Source organism: Trichomycterus rosablanca, chromosome 3 (assembly GCF_030014385.1).
Source record: "Trichomycterus rosablanca isolate fTriRos1 chromosome 3, fTriRos1.hap1, whole genome shotgun sequence".
Lineage (NCBI taxonomy): Eukaryota > Metazoa > Chordata > Actinopteri > Siluriformes > Trichomycteridae > Trichomycterus > Trichomycterus rosablanca.
Genome location: NC_085990.1, coordinates 49,109,746 through 49,127,512, shown reverse-complemented (window position 1 = coordinate 49,127,512; position 17,767 = coordinate 49,109,746). Strand labels below are relative to the sequence as shown.

The 17,767-nt window shown below is 39.5% G+C and overlaps 1 protein-coding gene across 2 annotated transcripts in view; it reads left to right on the top strand.

Moving 5' to 3' along the window:
- Positions 1-17,767, top strand: part of pde1ca (phosphodiesterase 1C, calmodulin-dependent a) — a 176,489-nt gene that overhangs the window by 96,679 nt on the left and 62,043 nt on the right. The window lies entirely within an intron of this gene.

Here is a 17,767-nt window from a genome sequence, read left to right as displayed (position 1 = left end):
CGCTGTGCCACCTGGGCACCGAACTGAACAATGTTGTTCAAAAGGAGAATGGACACTCCTTTAAGGATTAACATGTTCACATTTTGGGCCAAGAAGACAGTTTGAAAAAGGAGTAAAGAAGGTCAGCTGTGTCCAACTGGACTGATCATCATTAAACAGAGGTGGTGGCTTAAGGCCTCAGCATACTTCATGCTGAGACGATGTTCGCCTGGCTTTGGTGACCGATGTGACATAATTGCAGAGAAAACGAACAACGTCGTGCAGAGGCTTCGCTCGCCTTGTTACGCACATGGAAGCCGGGCGAACTCTGCGGACAACGTCACTCCGCGACAGCGCCTGTGATTGGTCGGTAAAAAAAAGAGGCGTGCCATGAAAACAAACATGGATTTTAAGGAGCGTCTCAACTGTGATCATCGGCTGCATCTGAAATTGTTACTATGAAAGTATGAAACTGAATAGTACGCAGGAGCGGGTAGTGTGTCAGAATACGTAGTATTCGTTAAACAGTACGCAAAAAATACCCAGTTAATCTACTGCTTGGGCAGCATTTTTTGTGTATGCAAACACAGCACACTGAAAGAGCTTCTGTACCGGCCGAGCAGTGAGCACAGCCTCTAATTTAGTACGTACAGTTTAACTATGCGATTTTGGATGCAGCCATCGTTTTTCGGTAGTCATGTCACAGCGTCACCTGCAGCTGTGGAGGACACAAGACAGGCAAAACAAAACCGCTATAAGTACGCCAGCTTGTAAGCTCGTGAAGGCACGTTCGGCTTCGTGTGATGCTCGCGAACTTAGTGGCCTTTACGACAACAATTATGAGCCACCAATAAAGTGACACTTGTCGGTGCGCTCTCAGTGCCTGTCCCTCTAAAGTCCAGATTAAAATAAGTAGGGTTGCATCACAAAGGGCATTCGGCATAAAAACTGTGCCAAATCAGGTACTCGAACCCTAAATATGAAAGCAGCCAAGAGATTAAAATAAAATCATACCCTGACATACACATGATCATTTTCAGCTAATGTACTTTTGCATGGTGCATGATTAAATTAACAGGGGTGAAGGAGGCTGGCACAGTGGTGTGGAATCTTGTTTATGTAGTCTCACCCTGAACGTGGCTATATTTAATGCATCAGACAGAAAGGTCATACTCTGGTTCAGGTCACAGAGATATGCTGCTGTCTCTCAGGCTACCTCACAGTGGTGCTTAGATCGAAGATTGTTTTTATTGCTCATTTATTTTTTGTTACTAGAAGTGAAACCTCGAGGCCAGTTTGACCTCTAAGTTCTGACCTTCTCACCAGAGAAAAGGCAAGATTAAATCAGATGAAGAAAAAGCTGAAGGGAGGAAATGATATTAATGTACATAAATGATGGGATTGTAAGATTTAACTGGATGTGCAGCGTTTATAAGTCGTGTATTTACAATTAAAAGTGTTCGTTCTAAATTCACGAAGCGCCAGTCAGGTGTTACCGAGCCAAATAGCAAGGTGAATATTTAATGCACCTCTCTCTCTCTCTCTCTCTCTCTCTCTGTGTGGGTGTGTGTGTGTGTGTGCATCTTACTTTCTTTGCAGTGAGTTGTTCATAAATAGATACGAATAAGAAGGACATACAATGTTAAAAGCTGTAATCTGATTCACGTTTGCCTCAGTCTGGGTCACACCTGCCAAGAACTCCAAATGTCACTTTCACTGTAAAGAAATATATACAGTATACTGATCAGCCATAACATTAAAACCACCTCCTTGTTTCTACACTCACTGTCCATTTTATCAGCTCCACTTATCATATAGAAGCACTTTGTAGCTCTATATTTACTGACTGTAGTTCATCTGTTTCTCTACACTGACCAGGACCCCCACAGGACCACCACAGAGCAGGTATTATTTAGGTGGTGGATCATTCTCAGTACTGCAGTGACACTGACATGGTGGTGGTGTGTAAGTGTGTGTTGTGCTGGTATGAATGGATCAGACACAGCAGCGCTTCTGGAGTTTTTAAATACCGTGTCCACTCACTGTCCACTCTATTAGACACTCCTACCTAGTTGGTCCACCTTGTAGATATAAAGTCAGAGACTATCGCTCATCTATTGCTGCTGTTTGAGTCGGTCATTTTCTAGACCTTCATCAGTGGTCACAGGACGCTGCCCACGGGGCGCTGTTGGCTGGATGTTTTTGGTTGGTGGACTATTCTCAGTCCATCAGCGCTGCTGTGTCTGATCCACTAATACCAGCACAACACACACTAACACACCACCACCATGCCAGTGTCTCTGTAGTGCTTAGAATGATCCACCACCCAATTAATACCTGCTCTGTAGTGGTCCTGTGGGGGTGCTGACCATTGAAGAACAGGGTGAAAGACGGCTAACAAAGCAAGCAGAGAAACAGATGGACTACAGTCAGTAATTGTAGAACTACAAAGTGCTTTTATATGGTAAGTGGAGCTGATACAGTGAGTGTAGAAGCAAGGAGGTGGTTTCAATGTTATGGCTGATCGGTGTATATATATATACAGTATATCAGTCTTTACAGGCAATGACAGTATGAAGAATGCAAGATTTTCAATGCAAGATTCATCCTCTACTGTACTATAATTTTGTGATAATATTTTTGCCTTACACCCAAAGAATCGGACCCACCATGACCCTTACCAGGATAAAATATAATATTCTTTTATTGAATTATTTTTAAATGATTCTATTTTGCAAAGAAATCCTGGAATAATGAATAATGATGGGAAAGCTTAAGGCAGACATGCAATTGCGAGTCTGTGTGCTTGGAAAGGTCTCATTTTAATAAACAGTGATTGGCATATTGTCGCATTGTGAAAAGCTCAACTTCATAAATAAAAAAAATAAACAAATTAGAAATTATTTAATCCCCTCTTCACCCCAGACGAGTGAATTTAAACGTGTAGGGCAGACAGACGTTGACATTTTGGCAGCACTGTGAATGTCATCGTTTTAAAATACAAATGTGTATATACACCTGGGGTCAAAACAAACCAAATATAATACAAATCCTCCCCCAAGCAGTGTATCCCAACAGTTTGTATACAGTACTACTAAGTTAAGGACTAAAGGGTTGGGTAGGACAGGGGCAGCATTTGGACCCCAAATTTACACTTATTTTTCCTGATAGCAGCTGACGCTAAGAAAAACCCATCAAAGTGTAGCCTGCACTTGAAGCTTCAGATGATGAAAGTGGCTCCTATCCATCTGAGCTCACACAAGCTTATTAAAAAAAAGCTTCTCACCACATTTCAATGCTTTACACTGTTCACCAGCTGAAGTAAAGTGGTGGGGAGTTAACACACACCAGGGCCTATTGTTTTTTTGTTTTATGTAATTAGTTCAGTTTCTGCAGTGGATAACAAGTACACATACATATATAATGGATGTGATTAGACATAATTTGCCAATTACTTGCTGTTTAACTTTGTGTAAAACTAGACATTCAATCAGCCCAAACAGACCTGTGCAAGATTCCCTGAGAGGAATTAGAGAAGGCTTGGCAGAGCAATTCTGACAAATTCCTGGATTAATTCTTCTGTTCGTATAAAAAAAAATGTATGTGCAGTTACAGCTGCTCAGGAAGATTTTTGATGAATGCAGGCTTGAGTTTGTGCCACAGATATCCTGTCATGTGTGACATTGATGTTCTCGCAATAACCTCGCTTTTTGCAAACCAACTTGTGTTTTGCAAACCAACAGAGAGAATGCTCATTTATTAAAGATATTTATTCAGCATTTGACAGACAGTAGATAAGCTGTGTATGTAAAATAATAGTATTTGATTTTTTTTTAGATGCTGGAGTCAGTGTGAAGTTTCTGCTCCTGCAGTTAACAGCCTCATTATTAAGACATAAAGGTTCTTTTTCTGACAGCCGTTCATGCTCATGTCACCTGTTTCACAAATAAAGAGTTTCATTTTCTCTACATTTTTCATCATTTTGATACAGATCACATTTCTAATCTTCTATTTGTTAGATTATATGATTCTGCTCAAAGAGCTCAAAGATTTCTTCATTATTGCATTTTTGTCCCTGAGGTTAAATCATTTATTACTTCTGGTATAACCTGAAATTGGACTAGTCTTTTTTTATATTTATGGTAACCTTCAACACATCTCTTGTTTTAATTCAAGGGTCTTTGCAGTCTGTTTGCATGTGTTTATTATTACAAAGGCCATGTTTGGATTGGTTTTGACTCTACTGAGGGGATGTGACATTGGCAATTCATCTGTTAATTATTCCAAATGTATTGGTGAGCGGCACCGTGGCTAAGTGGGTAGCACTGTCGCCTCACAGCAAGAAGGTCCCCAGGTGGGGCGATCCAGGTCCTTTCTGTGTGGAGTTTGCATGTTTTCCCCGTGTCTGTGTGGGTTTCCTCTGGGAGCTTCGGTTTCCTCCGACAGTCCAAAGACATGCAAGTGAGGTGAATTGAAGATACAAAATTGTTCATGACTGTGTTTGACATTAAACTTGTAAACTAATGAACCTTGTGTACTGAGTAACTACCGCTCCATTCATGATGTAACCAAAGTGTAAAACATGACATTAAAATCCTAATAAATAAACAAACACAAATGTATTGGTAATATTTCCATTTCTGCCAGACATATTTACAATTAATGACACCAGATAAAACATTATTTTTATAAATGTATGCATGTATTTATTTTTTCACCTTTAGTACCAACTTTTCTCTGTTTGGGTTTGATGTGCATCTAAAGCCTTATCCCAAACTCTGAGAACAAGGTGCAAATGCAATCTGAACATCAGTCACAGAATCAATTAATCGCACTGAGCATCCCACACTCAGGATTTTTATGCTGTGATGAATAATGTAACTTGCAGAAACCAAATTACACTCATTAACAGTCAAAACTCAATCTGAACTATCTATCTATCTATCTATCTATCTATCTATCTATCTATCTATCTATCTATCTATCTATCTATCTATCTATCTATCTATCTATCTATCTATCTATCTATCTACAGTGCCTTGCAAAAGTATTCAGCCCCCTTGAACTTTTCAACCTTTTGCCACATTTCAGGCTTTAAACATAAAGATATGAAATTGTAATTTTTTGTGAAGAATCAACAACAAGTGGGACACAATCGTGAAGTGGAACGAAATTTATTGGATATTTTAAACTTTTTTTAGAAATAAAAAACTGAAAAGTGGGGCGTGCAATATTATTCAGCCCCCTTGCGTTAATACTTTGTAGCGCCATCTTTTGCTGCGATTACAGCTGCAAGTCGCTTGGGGTATGTCTCTATTAGTTTTGCACATCGAGATACTGAAATTTTTTCCATTCTTCCTTTCAAAACAGCTCGAGCTCAGTGAGGTTCGATGGAGAGCGTTTGTGAACAGCAGTTTTCAGCTCTTTCCACAGATTCTCGATGGGATTCAGGTCTGGACTTTGACTTGGCCATTCTAACACCTGGATACGTTTATTTGTGAACCATTCCATTGTAGATTTTGCTTTATGTTTTGGATCATTGTCTTGTTGGAAGATAAATCACCGTCCCAGTCTCAGGTCTTTTGCAGACTGCAACAGGTTTTCTTCCAGAATGGTCCTGTATTTGGCTCCATCCATCTTCCCATCAATTTTAACCATCTTCCCTGTCCCTGCTAAAGAAAAGCAGGCCCAAACCATGATGCTGCCACCACCATGTTTGACAGTGGGGATGGTGTGTTCAGGGTGATGAGCTGTGTTGCTTTTATGCCAAACATAACGTTTTGCGTTGTGGCCAAAAAGTTCGATTTTGGTTTCATCTGACCAGAGCACCTTCTTCCACATGTTTGGTGTGTCTCCCAGGTGACTTTTTATAGATATCTTTGAGAAATGGCTTTCTTCTTGCCACTCTTCCATAAAGGCCAGATTTGTGCAGTGTACGACTGATTGTGTCCTATGGACAGAGTCTCCCACCTCAGCTGTAGATCTCTGCAGTTCATTCAGAGTGATCATGGGCCTCTTGGCTGCATCTCTGATCAGTCTTCTCCTTGTTTGAGCTGAAAGTTTAGAGGGACGGCCGGGTCTTGGTAGATTTGCAGTGGTCTGATACTCCCTTCATTTCAATATGATCGCTTGCACAGTGCTCCTTGAGATGTTTAAAGCTTGGGAAATCTTTTTGTATCCAAATTCGGCTTTAAACTTCTCCACAACAGTATCTCGGACCTGCCTGGTGTGTTTCTTGGTCTTCATGATTCTCTCTGCGCTTTAAACAGAACTCTGAGACTATCACAGAGCAGGTGCATTTATACGGAGACTTGATTACACACAGGTGGATTCTATTTATCACCATCAGTCATTTAGGTCAACATTGGATCATTCAGAGATCCTCACTGAACTTCTGGAGTGAGTTTGCTGCACTGAAAGTAAAGGGGCTGAATAATATTGCACGCCCCACTTTTCAGGTTTTTATTTCTAAAAAAAGTTTAAAATATCCAATAAATTTCGTTCCACTTCACAATTGTGTCGCACTTGTTATTGATTCTTCACAAAAAATTACAATTTTATATCTTTATGTTTAAAGCCTGAAATGTGGCAAAAGGTTGAAAAGTTCAAGGGGGCTGAATACTTTTGCAAGGCACTGTATCTATCTATCTATCTATCTATCTATCTATCTATCTATCTATCTATCTATCTATCTATCTATCTATCTATCTATCTATCTATCATCTATCTATCTATCATGTATCCATCCATCCATCCATCCACCCACCCACCCATCCATCCATCCACCCACCCACCCACCCATCCATCCATCCATCCATCCATCCATCCACCCACCCATCCATCCATCCATCCATCCACCCAGCCACCCACCCACCCATCCATCCACCCACCCACCCATCCATCCATCCATCCATCCATCCATCCATCTATCTATCTATCCATTTTTATTTTATTTATTTTGGTTACATTCGTGACAGAAACGGTGGTTACTCATTACACAAGATTCATCAGTTCATAAGTTTAATATTATACACAGTCATGGACAATTTTGTTGCTCCAATTTACCTCACTTGCACGTCTTTGGACTGTGGGAAGAAACCAGAGCTCCCGGGGGAAACCACAGAAAGGACCCGGACTGCCCCACCAGGGGATAAAACCCAAGACCTTCTTGCTGTGAGGCAACAGTGCTACCCACTGAGCTTGATTGTTCAGATTGTTCAGAAAACAAAGAGACAGATTAACAGAAGCTACTAGATACAAATGAGCTGCAGAAAATGGTTAGCTCCTAAATTTTTAATTGTTATTATGAATGATTGGTTACAAAAGTCAATATAATCAGACATAAAGTGTCCCAGATTGCAGGGTTTATGTGATCCTGAGACGTTTTGTTGATGGTCTTCTGTATGCATGAACAGTCACTGTTTTTGAGAGTCACTGACTTGGGGGAATTTTGAATTGCCAGTCATGACAACACAGACATTCAGTTTAGATTGACATGCAAGGACGTCTTCTGCGCTGACACCACTAATTTCCATCTGCCATTGATTGTTCTGCTTCTGAGCAAATTGCTTCAGTCTTTGTTTCCCACTTGATTGTCTTATTTATTTATTTTCAACCCACTGCCAATCTATGTCCACATCCTTTGATTAATTTTAGAGATAATCAAATTTACAAATGTTTTTAATTTTTTCAGTAAGCCCATACTTGGATGGGATTTGTTTTAAATTGAATGGTGAGGTACAAAGTCATTACCAGACAATCACAAATCTGTGTAATTTTAATGATACCTCAATCTGTCTGGTCAGTTATTTTCACAGCCTGTGTGTTCTTGTGTCTGGAATAGATTAGGGCATCAGCTAATATAAAATGAGCTGTAGAAATAACCCTGGATCATTTTTTTATCAAATTATGCAAATTAACCCATGTGTGGTGTTTGGGACCCGTTTTCAATGTTTACCAAAAGAAAAATTATGCTTTTAATTATTATTTTTACCTTGGACTCTTTGCCTTTGGCTCATTTTGTGTGAAGAACATATAAAATAACACGTTCACACTGTATACCCCCCTACACATATTATATTACACATGTGGTGTTCGGGTCCACTGGACCCACAGGTATAAAAGTGTGTCCATTTACTCTGTCCTACTACAACCTGTCCTGCTGTGTGTGTGTGTCGGTGTGCGTGTGAGAGAGACAGACAGAGAGAAACAGACAGAGACACAGTGAGAGAAAGACAGACAGAGAGAAACAGACGGACAAACAGAGAGAAACAGAGAGACAGATAGAGAAACAGACAAACAGGCAGAGACAGACAGACAAAAAGATAAAGACAGACAGGCAGAGACAGAGAGAAACAGACAGACTGAAAAAAACAGTCAGACAGTCAGAGACAGACAGGAAGGCAGGCAGTCAGAGAGAAAGAGAGAGACAGACTTACGGAGAGACAAATTAATACAGAGAAAGAAACAGACAGACAGAGAGACAAACAGACTCCCCCCAAGCAATGGAGGATATTGGAATAGTTCTTATTGATTTCTGTTTTTTTGTGAAGTAGGTCTTTTTTCCAGTTGTATCCAATTACCCGATTACTCCGACACCTGCACAAGGCGAGTTCATATGCAGATCAGCCTTGTGTGCGGCAAGCCACACCCTGATAAAATGCATTATTCCTCGACTCTGTGAAGGTGCCATTAATCAGCCAGCAGAAGTTGCATCAGTTATAGGGTCCCTATCTGGCTTTAACAACCGCTAATTGTTGTTCATGTTGCGCCCAGCCCAGCCGGATGGCAGAGTTGAGTTTCGAAATGATAAGTTTGAAATGTCAGCTCTGGTGCGCTAACGTGTTTTCCCGCTGCATCACCTGAGCATACTTTTTAGCACTGACTTTGTTAGCCTAGTTAGAAAGCCTTCCCAATACCTTGTTTATTTCATATTTAACCTCAAACATCAAACCATTCCTAATTGCTTCAATTCATCATTCTGAGTTCCAAATGTGTCGTGTTGAAGGTGGCCATGCAGCTGCTTTGCTTTTTTATTTCTTCCATTATAGGTGACCTATTCACAGCAAGAACAGTCACTATCTTTTTCCATCTTTCAATATGGATGATATGGTCGGGTTATTGAGTGACCATGAGTGGCCATGTCGCAGAGTTCAACTTTGCAATGAGTTCCTTTTCAGTTCAACTGTCGTTCTAAAAGCTTTTTTTTAGGGCTGGTTAAATCAGTAATCTTTTTTGGACCCATGATTACACTTTGTTTTCAATGAAAAGCAATAAAAACACAATGTTTCACGAAATGTGTACAAATGATGCTTAGTGAACAAGACTGGTTGCGTGGCTCGCACTCAGTCTGGATGGACCGCATGGTTTGGTCCAAATTCTGGGGGGCAATATATATATATATATATACAGTATATATATATATATATATATATATATATATATATATATATATATATATACAGTGTATCACAAAAGTGAGTACACCCCTCACATTTCTGCAAATATTTTATTATATCTTTTCATGGGACAACACTATAGAAATAAAACTTGGATATAACTTAGAGTAGTCAGTGTACAACTTGTATAGCAGTGTAGATTTACTGTCTTCTGAAAATAACTCAACACACAGCCATTAATGTCTAAATAGCTGGCAACATAAGTGAGTACACCCCACAGTGAACATGTCCAAATTGTGCCCAAAGTGTCAATATTTTGTGTGACCACCATTATTATCCAGCACTGCCTTAACCCTCCTGGGCATGGAATTCACCAGAGCTGCACAGGTTGCTACTGGAATCCTCTTCCACTCCTCCATGATGACATCACGGAGCTGGTGGATGTTAGACACCTTGAACTCCTCCACCTTCCACTTGAGGATGCGCCACAGGTGCTCAATTGGATTTAGTCCATCACCTTTACCTTCAGCTTCCTCAGCAAGGCAGTTGTCATCTTGGAGGTTGTGTTTGGGGTCGTTATCCTGTTGGAAAACTGCCATGAGGCCCAGTTTTCGAAGAGAGGGGATCATGCTCTGTTTCAGAATGTCACAGTACATGTTGGAATTCATGTTTCCCTCAATGAACCGCAGCTCCCCAGTGCCAGCAACACTCATACAGCCCAAGACCATGATGCTACCACCATCATGCTTGACTGTAGGCAAGATACAGTTGTCTTGGTACTTCTCACCAGGGCGCCGCCACACATGCTGGACACCATCTGAGCCAAACAAGTTTATCTTGGTCTCGTCAGACCACAGGGCATTCCAGTAATCCATGTTCTTGGACTGCTTGTTTTCAGCAAACTGTTTGCTGGCTTTCTTGTGCGTCAGCTTCCTTCTGGGATGACGACCATGCAGACCGAGTTGATGCAGTGTGCGGCGTATGGTCTGAGCACTGACAGGCTGACCTCCCATGTCTTCAACCTCTGCAGCAATGCTGGCAGCACTCATGTGTCTATTTTTTAAAGCCAACCTCTGGATATGTCGCCGAACACGTGGACTCAACTTCTTTGGTCGACCCTGGCGAAGCCTGTTCCGAGTGGAACCTGTCCTGGAAAACCGCTGTATGACCTTGGCCACCATGCTGTAGCTCAGTTTCAGGGTGTTAGCAATCTTCTTATAGCCCAGGCCATCTTTGTGGAGAGCAACAATTCTATTTCTCACATCCTCAGAGAGTTCTTTGCCATGAGGTGCCATGTTGAATATCCAGTGGCCAGTATGAGAGAATTGTACCCAAAACACCAAATTTAACAGCCCTGCTCCCCATTTACACCTGGGACCTTGACACATGACACCAGGGAGGGACAACGACACATTTGGGCACAATTTGGACATGTTCACTGTGGGGTGTACTCACTTATGTTGCCAGCTATTTAGACATTAATGGCTGTGTGTTGAGTTATTTTCAGAAGACAGTAAATCTACACTGCTATACAAGCTGTACACTGACTACTCTAAGTTATATCCAAGTTTCATGTCTATAGTGTTGTCCCATGAAAAGATATAATGAAATATTTGCAGAAATGTGAGGGGTGTACTCACTTTTGTGATACACTGTATATATACACATATAAACACACCGATCAGCCATATATATATATATATATATATATATATATATATATTTATTTATAATTTTGGTTGGTGAAATATTCTCAGTCCAGCACTGACAGTGAGGTGTTTAAAAACTCCAGCAGCGCTGCTGTGTCTGATTCACTCATACCAGCACAACACACACTAACACACCACCACCATGTCAGTATCACTGCAGTGCTGAGAATCATCCACCACCTAAATAATACCTGCGCTGTGGTGGTCCTGAACCATTGAAAAACAGGGTGAAAGCAGGTTAAAAAAGTATGTAGAGAAATAGATTGATTACAGTCAGTAATTGTAGAACTATAAAGTGTTTCCATATGCTAAGTGTAGCTGATAAAATGGACAGTGAGTGTAGAAAAAGGAGGTGGTTTTAATGTTATGGCTGATCGGTGTATTTGCACATGAATAATTGTGTCTGAATCCACTCACAATGGACTTATTATAGGGATTAAGGGATTATTGCAGCACTTAGACCTGCGTTTGGAAGTCTTAATAAAGCTTTTACATGCTGTGTTATACTTCCTACAGGTTTATGAAAATTAATTTGTGATCTAGCATGCAGATTATGTCCATGTTGTCCTGCTCCTGTTGCTGCTGCCCATTGATACTTTGCTCAACTCAGAAAAAAACAAATGCCAAGTCTTTAGGGCAACTAGTATGTTTTTCTTCTCTTAATTGAATGTTTTAGTCAACACATAAATTTTATTTCTAAATCTTCTTGAGATGAGTTGAGGCAGACACAGCAAGGACTTTCCTCAGGAATCCAACAGTGGCAATATGACAGTGGAGGGGCTTGAACCGGCAACCTTTTGATTACTAGTCCAGTACTTTAACCACTGAGCTACCACTGCCCTAACGTATGTTCAGATTATTGCTGTACAGGTCCAGGGACCCAGAAATGGAGTTCTCCTGGTGTCCATATACTGTAGGTTTCTTATTTGTACCTTTTTATTTTTGCTGCCTCCCAAAACATCCTAGTAGGTGTATTTGTAAATGGGTTTGAGGCCATGTGACAGAACCCTGTCCAGCTTTTATTTATACCATGTAGTCAATGGTTTAGAAAGAGGTTTAATTAATTAATAGATTTATTAATTCATTTTCTTATCCGCTTATCCAATTAGGGTCACGGGTGGGGGTGGGGGGTACTGGAGCCTATCCCAGCCTTTCAACGGGCACAAGGCACACAATAACACCCTGGATGGGACCCAGTCCATCGCAGGACAGACAGACACACACACACACACACACACACACACACACACACACACACACACACACACACACACACACACACACACACACACTCCCTCATAGGGCAATTCAGTGTCTCCAATGAACTGACTGCATGTTTTTGGACTGTGGGAGGAAACCGGAGCTCCCGGAGGAAACCCAAGCGGACACGAGAAGAACATGCAAACTCCGCACAGAAAGGACCCGGACCGCCCCGTCTGGGGATCGAACCCAGGACCTTCTTGCTGTGAGGTGAGAGTCCTACCTACTTAGCCACTGTGCCGCCAAATTAATAGATTTTCATTTTAATTTCTAAAGTAATTAAAATAAATCCCATTTAGATATTTTATGGATATTTTAGTTGTTCTTGTGTTTACATCATAAGAGTAAGCCTTGGCACCAAAGCTGTTCCACTAGACAGCTGAAAGTCATAGAAATCTGCACTATCAATGAATATAACATTTAGAAATGAACTAATGATATTCATATATATGTTAAACAACGAACTTAAAATAAATATTTGCATTAGAATTATATTAAATAAAGAAAAATTGGATTAGTGTTGTTTCAGTGTGGATTTTACACCGATCAGGCATTACATACGCAACAAACTCTGATGCACTGTGTATTCTGACACCTTTCTATCAGAACCAGCATTAACTTCTTCAGAAATTGGAGCTACAGTAGCTCATCTGTTGGGTCAGACCACATGGGCCAGCCTTCGCTCCCTACGTGCATCAATGAGCCTTGGCCGCCCATGACCCTGTCGCCAGTTTACCACTGTTCCTTCCTTGGACCACTTTTGATAGATACTGACCACTGCAGACCGGGAACACCCCACAAGAGCTGCAGTTTTGGAGATGCTCTGACCCAGTCGTCTAGCCATCACAATTTGGCCCTTGTCAAACTCGCTCAAATCCTCACGCTTGTTCATTTTTCCTGCTTCTAACATCAACTTTGAGGATAAAATGTTCACTTGCTGCCTAATATATCCCCCCCACTAACAGGTGCCGTGATGAAGAGATAATCAGTGTTATTCACTTCACCTGTCAGTGGTCATAATGTTATGCCTAGTCGGTGTAAATTCAACATATAATCTACACTGAAAGGAAACAACTATTGATCCGATTACTTCATTATTTTATATCATTTAAGTGCAAATATTTATTTTAACATATTAAACATCTTTGACAGTAGATAAGTTTAATAATCCGTGGAAAATGACACATGAAACCATCAAACTTCTCAGTAAGTGGGTGATTTCCCAACATGCTCTAAGACTAAACCTAAGAAAGAGGGAAGCGGTTATTTGCAGTAAAAGTTGCAGAATGAAATAAAAGCAGAACAACAGTTACACAATGATTGGCATATGCATGTGTAGTTCCAAGAACACCACTCCCACAATGACATACAGAGGTCAATTCTGAAGCTACTTTATAAGTGCAAGTCCATTAGAGGGGCCAAACGTTTTCTGGGGCCTAAAACTGTGATGTACTAACACTACCTGCTGTGCAAAAGGATTGTAGGAATGCTTACAGTCTTGCTGATAGTCTGTAAAGTTAGACTTTCACGTATTGAGGGTTTGAGGTCGAGACGAGTGCACTAACACATCACACCACTACTGTAGCTTAAACTTGATCAGTCATTAACTAGCATATTTCTATTACTCACATTTTGTGTCTAAATAATTTACAATATGCTGTTACTTCAATTGTAGTTTGGTGTAATAAATGGCTCTAGTAATTCATTTTTTCAAAATATATGTTATAATTTAGTTATAATTAATAATTGATTTTTTGTTGGCACCAAACATACAATAATTACAGGGTTTTTTAGACCAGTGATTCTGTCACATCATTTGTGATAAATTTTTGTCACAACCCGGTGCTATAGTTTATATATAGTGTAAATTGTGGCCATTTTTTTACATAAGCTTTAATAAGTTAATTTAATAACTGTATTATAAAACAACTAAACGCTAAACTAACCTTTGCTCATAAATTCATGTTTTTTTGCTACCTTCATATTTTTTTTTTTTTTACATATTCTTCGAAATTTCAAAAGCATTTAATTTAACAAACCACTCAGGTTTGCAGTCATCACTTAGCTAACTGAAAAGTCCAGAATTTTAAGGCTTAACTGCTTAAAACTTACATTTTATAAAATTTAATTTTTAAATGATACCTGTTTACTAATATCAACCATTGACTGCTATTTAAAATGCTCATTTTAGTGGATATATCCAAATGATCCTGCATATTCATCTACACTTGTAATCTTTCTCACATAACATACACACATAATGATTTTGTAAGCAACTTATAGTCCAGAGCTACAAACTGATCATACATTAATGATAAAGATGGAGCTAGAAGAAGTGGCAGTGATTATTATTATTATTATTATTATTATTATAATTTTTATTAAGCGTAATTCACACACTATGTAGCACATATGTATTCAGAAAATCACTCACTGTGCTGTGTAAACAATGTACGTCGGTCATCATAACTGAATTCAAGATAAAATGGCAGATAATCACCAAATAACATTACCAGTTAGGTGTAAAGACCTTTCTTACAAGTACATTGTAAGTATTGTAAGTAAGAAATGTTACATTAATGGATTTAAAACATTGTTTACAAGGCATTTATAGTTCAGTTGAATTACAAAATCAACACCAGAGTTTGGAATGAAAATGGCAGCACATTATTACCATGATACAGGAAAGGATACAAAATATATAACACTGATTTAATACATCATACAGGGAAATGGATTAAATGGTAAGCTGATTTCTGAAATGTTAATTGTAAAGATTTTGGTTGTTTAAGCAAAGTTTCTGACTGTATTAAACAGCCTTCATGTGTAGCATGTGTTTGTTTTCAGTGTAATTTACAGCCAGTCATTTTCAAGACGTTCTCCAGAAATGCCATTAGAGATGACAGCTGGCCTTGCTGAACAGCCCTGAATACAATGAGTAAAAAGCAGCTGTCATCTTGTGGCCTGTTTGCTGGTTTACTTGAGTTGTTTAGCTAATGTGGTCGGAGCATTTTGTATCTTAATAATAAACATCATGTTTTGAAAATGGTGACAGTTTGGGGGCAATAAAAGGATGCTGATATTTACTTAATAAGTCAATATGTGTGTCATAGGCAGATACACTGATCAGCCATAACATTAAAACCACCTCCTTGTTTCTACACTCACTGTTCATTTTATCAGCTCCACTTACCATATAGAAGCAGTTTGTAGTTCTACAATTATTGACTGTAGTCCATATATTTCTCTACATACTTTTTTAACCTGCTTTCACCCTGTTCTTTAATGGTCAGGACCCCACAGGACCACTATAGAGCAGGTATTATTTGGGTGGTGGATCATTCTCAGCACTGCAGTGGCAATGACATGGTGGTGGTGTGTTAGTGTGTGTTGTGCTGGTATGAGTGGATCAGACACAGCAGCACTGCTGGAGTTTTTAAATACCGTGTCTACTCACTGTCCACTCTATTAGACACTCCTACCTAGTTGGTCCACCTTGTAGATGTAAAGTCAGAGACGATCACTCATCTATTGCTGCTGTTTGAGTTGGTCATCTTCTAGACCAGCCTTTCTCAACCGGGGTGCCACGGCACTCTGGGGTGCCGTCTGACTTCGTCAGGGGTGCCGTCAAAAATATTCTGACATTACTTATATTGAAAATTAAATAAATTTAAAATACAAAAAAGTCAACTTATCATGAAAATGTAGACCATTAGCCGCCTCAAACATCAAATTTTGTCTCACACGCCCCTTTCCCCATGCTACTATTGAACGGCTCTTTAAAATGAACAAAAGGAACCGAGTCGCGCCTCTGGGAGTTGTTATAATTTATATTTCTGTGCAGTTCTTATCGGCTGTAATTCAACCATTCCGCTTCCATCAGTAGAGGGAATTAATCAGTCATAATAAGAGCTGTTTATTGTCGAAATTCAAATCACTTTCAGTATCGCGAAGAGAGCAAGCGACACACACACACACACAGAGAGAGGTAATTACCGCATTAATGTAAATATTATAATTTTTATTGTTATTATTTTGCACTGTTTTTATTAATATTTTATTCTATTTTTTATTTTTGCACATGTAACTGTTTTGTATATATTTATTTTTTTATTGTTATTTTTATTATTTCTCTCTAACTTGCTTTGGCAATATGAATGTCCTTATTTGTCGTGCCAATAAAGCTTCTTTTGAGTTTAAGTTTGAGAGCCGTAACCGAGCTACAGAGAGAACATGCAGACAATGAGCAGTGCTAGTGGTATAATGACAAATAATTGAGAAATAAACTATGAACATGTTTAATGATGTTAAATCTGATTGGTTCATGGCACGTATGTTTTAAAGCAGAAACAACCACAGGCTCATCTCTTCACAAGAGAGGATCTTTCTGAAACTTAATGCAATGCAACCACAGTACGTCTCTTCCCTGTAGTGTTTTTGTGTGTTAGCAGTTTGAGGTATGCAGAGTGTAAGTTTTTTTAGACTGGGGTGACTTGAGATTTTGAATACTTTTAAAGGGTGCCGTGACTGAAAAAAGGTTGAGAAACACTGTTCTAGACCTTCATCAGTGGTCACAGGATGCTGCCCATGGGGCACTGTTGGCTGGATATATTTTTGGTTGATAGACTATTCTCAGTCCAGCAGTGACAGTGAGGTGTTTAAAAACTCCAGCAGCGCTGCTGTGTCTGATCCACTCATACCAGTACAACTCACACTAACACACCACCACCATGTCAGTGTCACTGCAGTGCTGAGAATGATCCACCACCTAAATAATACCTGCTCTGTGGTGGTCCTGGGAGAAATTGTAGAACTTCAAAGTGCTTCTATATGGTAAGTGGAGCTGATAAAATGGACAGTAAGTGTAGAAACAAGGAGGTGGTTTTAATGTTATGACTGATCAGTGTATCTTTGTGTGTTATTTGCTTTACACACAAACAATGGCCTTATTTACATTAAGTGTCATTTACATTAAGCAACATTATCGGATCGGATTTTCCTTCCGATATCCGATCCAAGGATTTGGGCCAATATCGGACCGATACAGAGTATCAGATCGGTGCCAGCCCTACTAAATATGGATAAGTAGTTGTATGTAAAAGTAAATGGATGCCACTAGAGGTGTCTTACAATAAACTGTTAAATGTTCTGTTACTTTAAACAGACTGAAATTGTGCACAGTAATCATAACAACTAAAATGAAAGAAAAGCTGTTGCACTCTATTGTATTGTAAATAAAATCAGTAACTCTTACATTTACAAGCAGGATTTAACATGTTTATAAACACAAAAAAAATCCATTATTATGTTCAATCCAAACCTTCGTGTTTGTGTTTTTTTTCCTTAAATTATTTTAGCACTGCTTCTTTGGGGCTCCTGTGAGCTCATCATTGAGATAGTCACCCAGCTTCCCTCTTACAT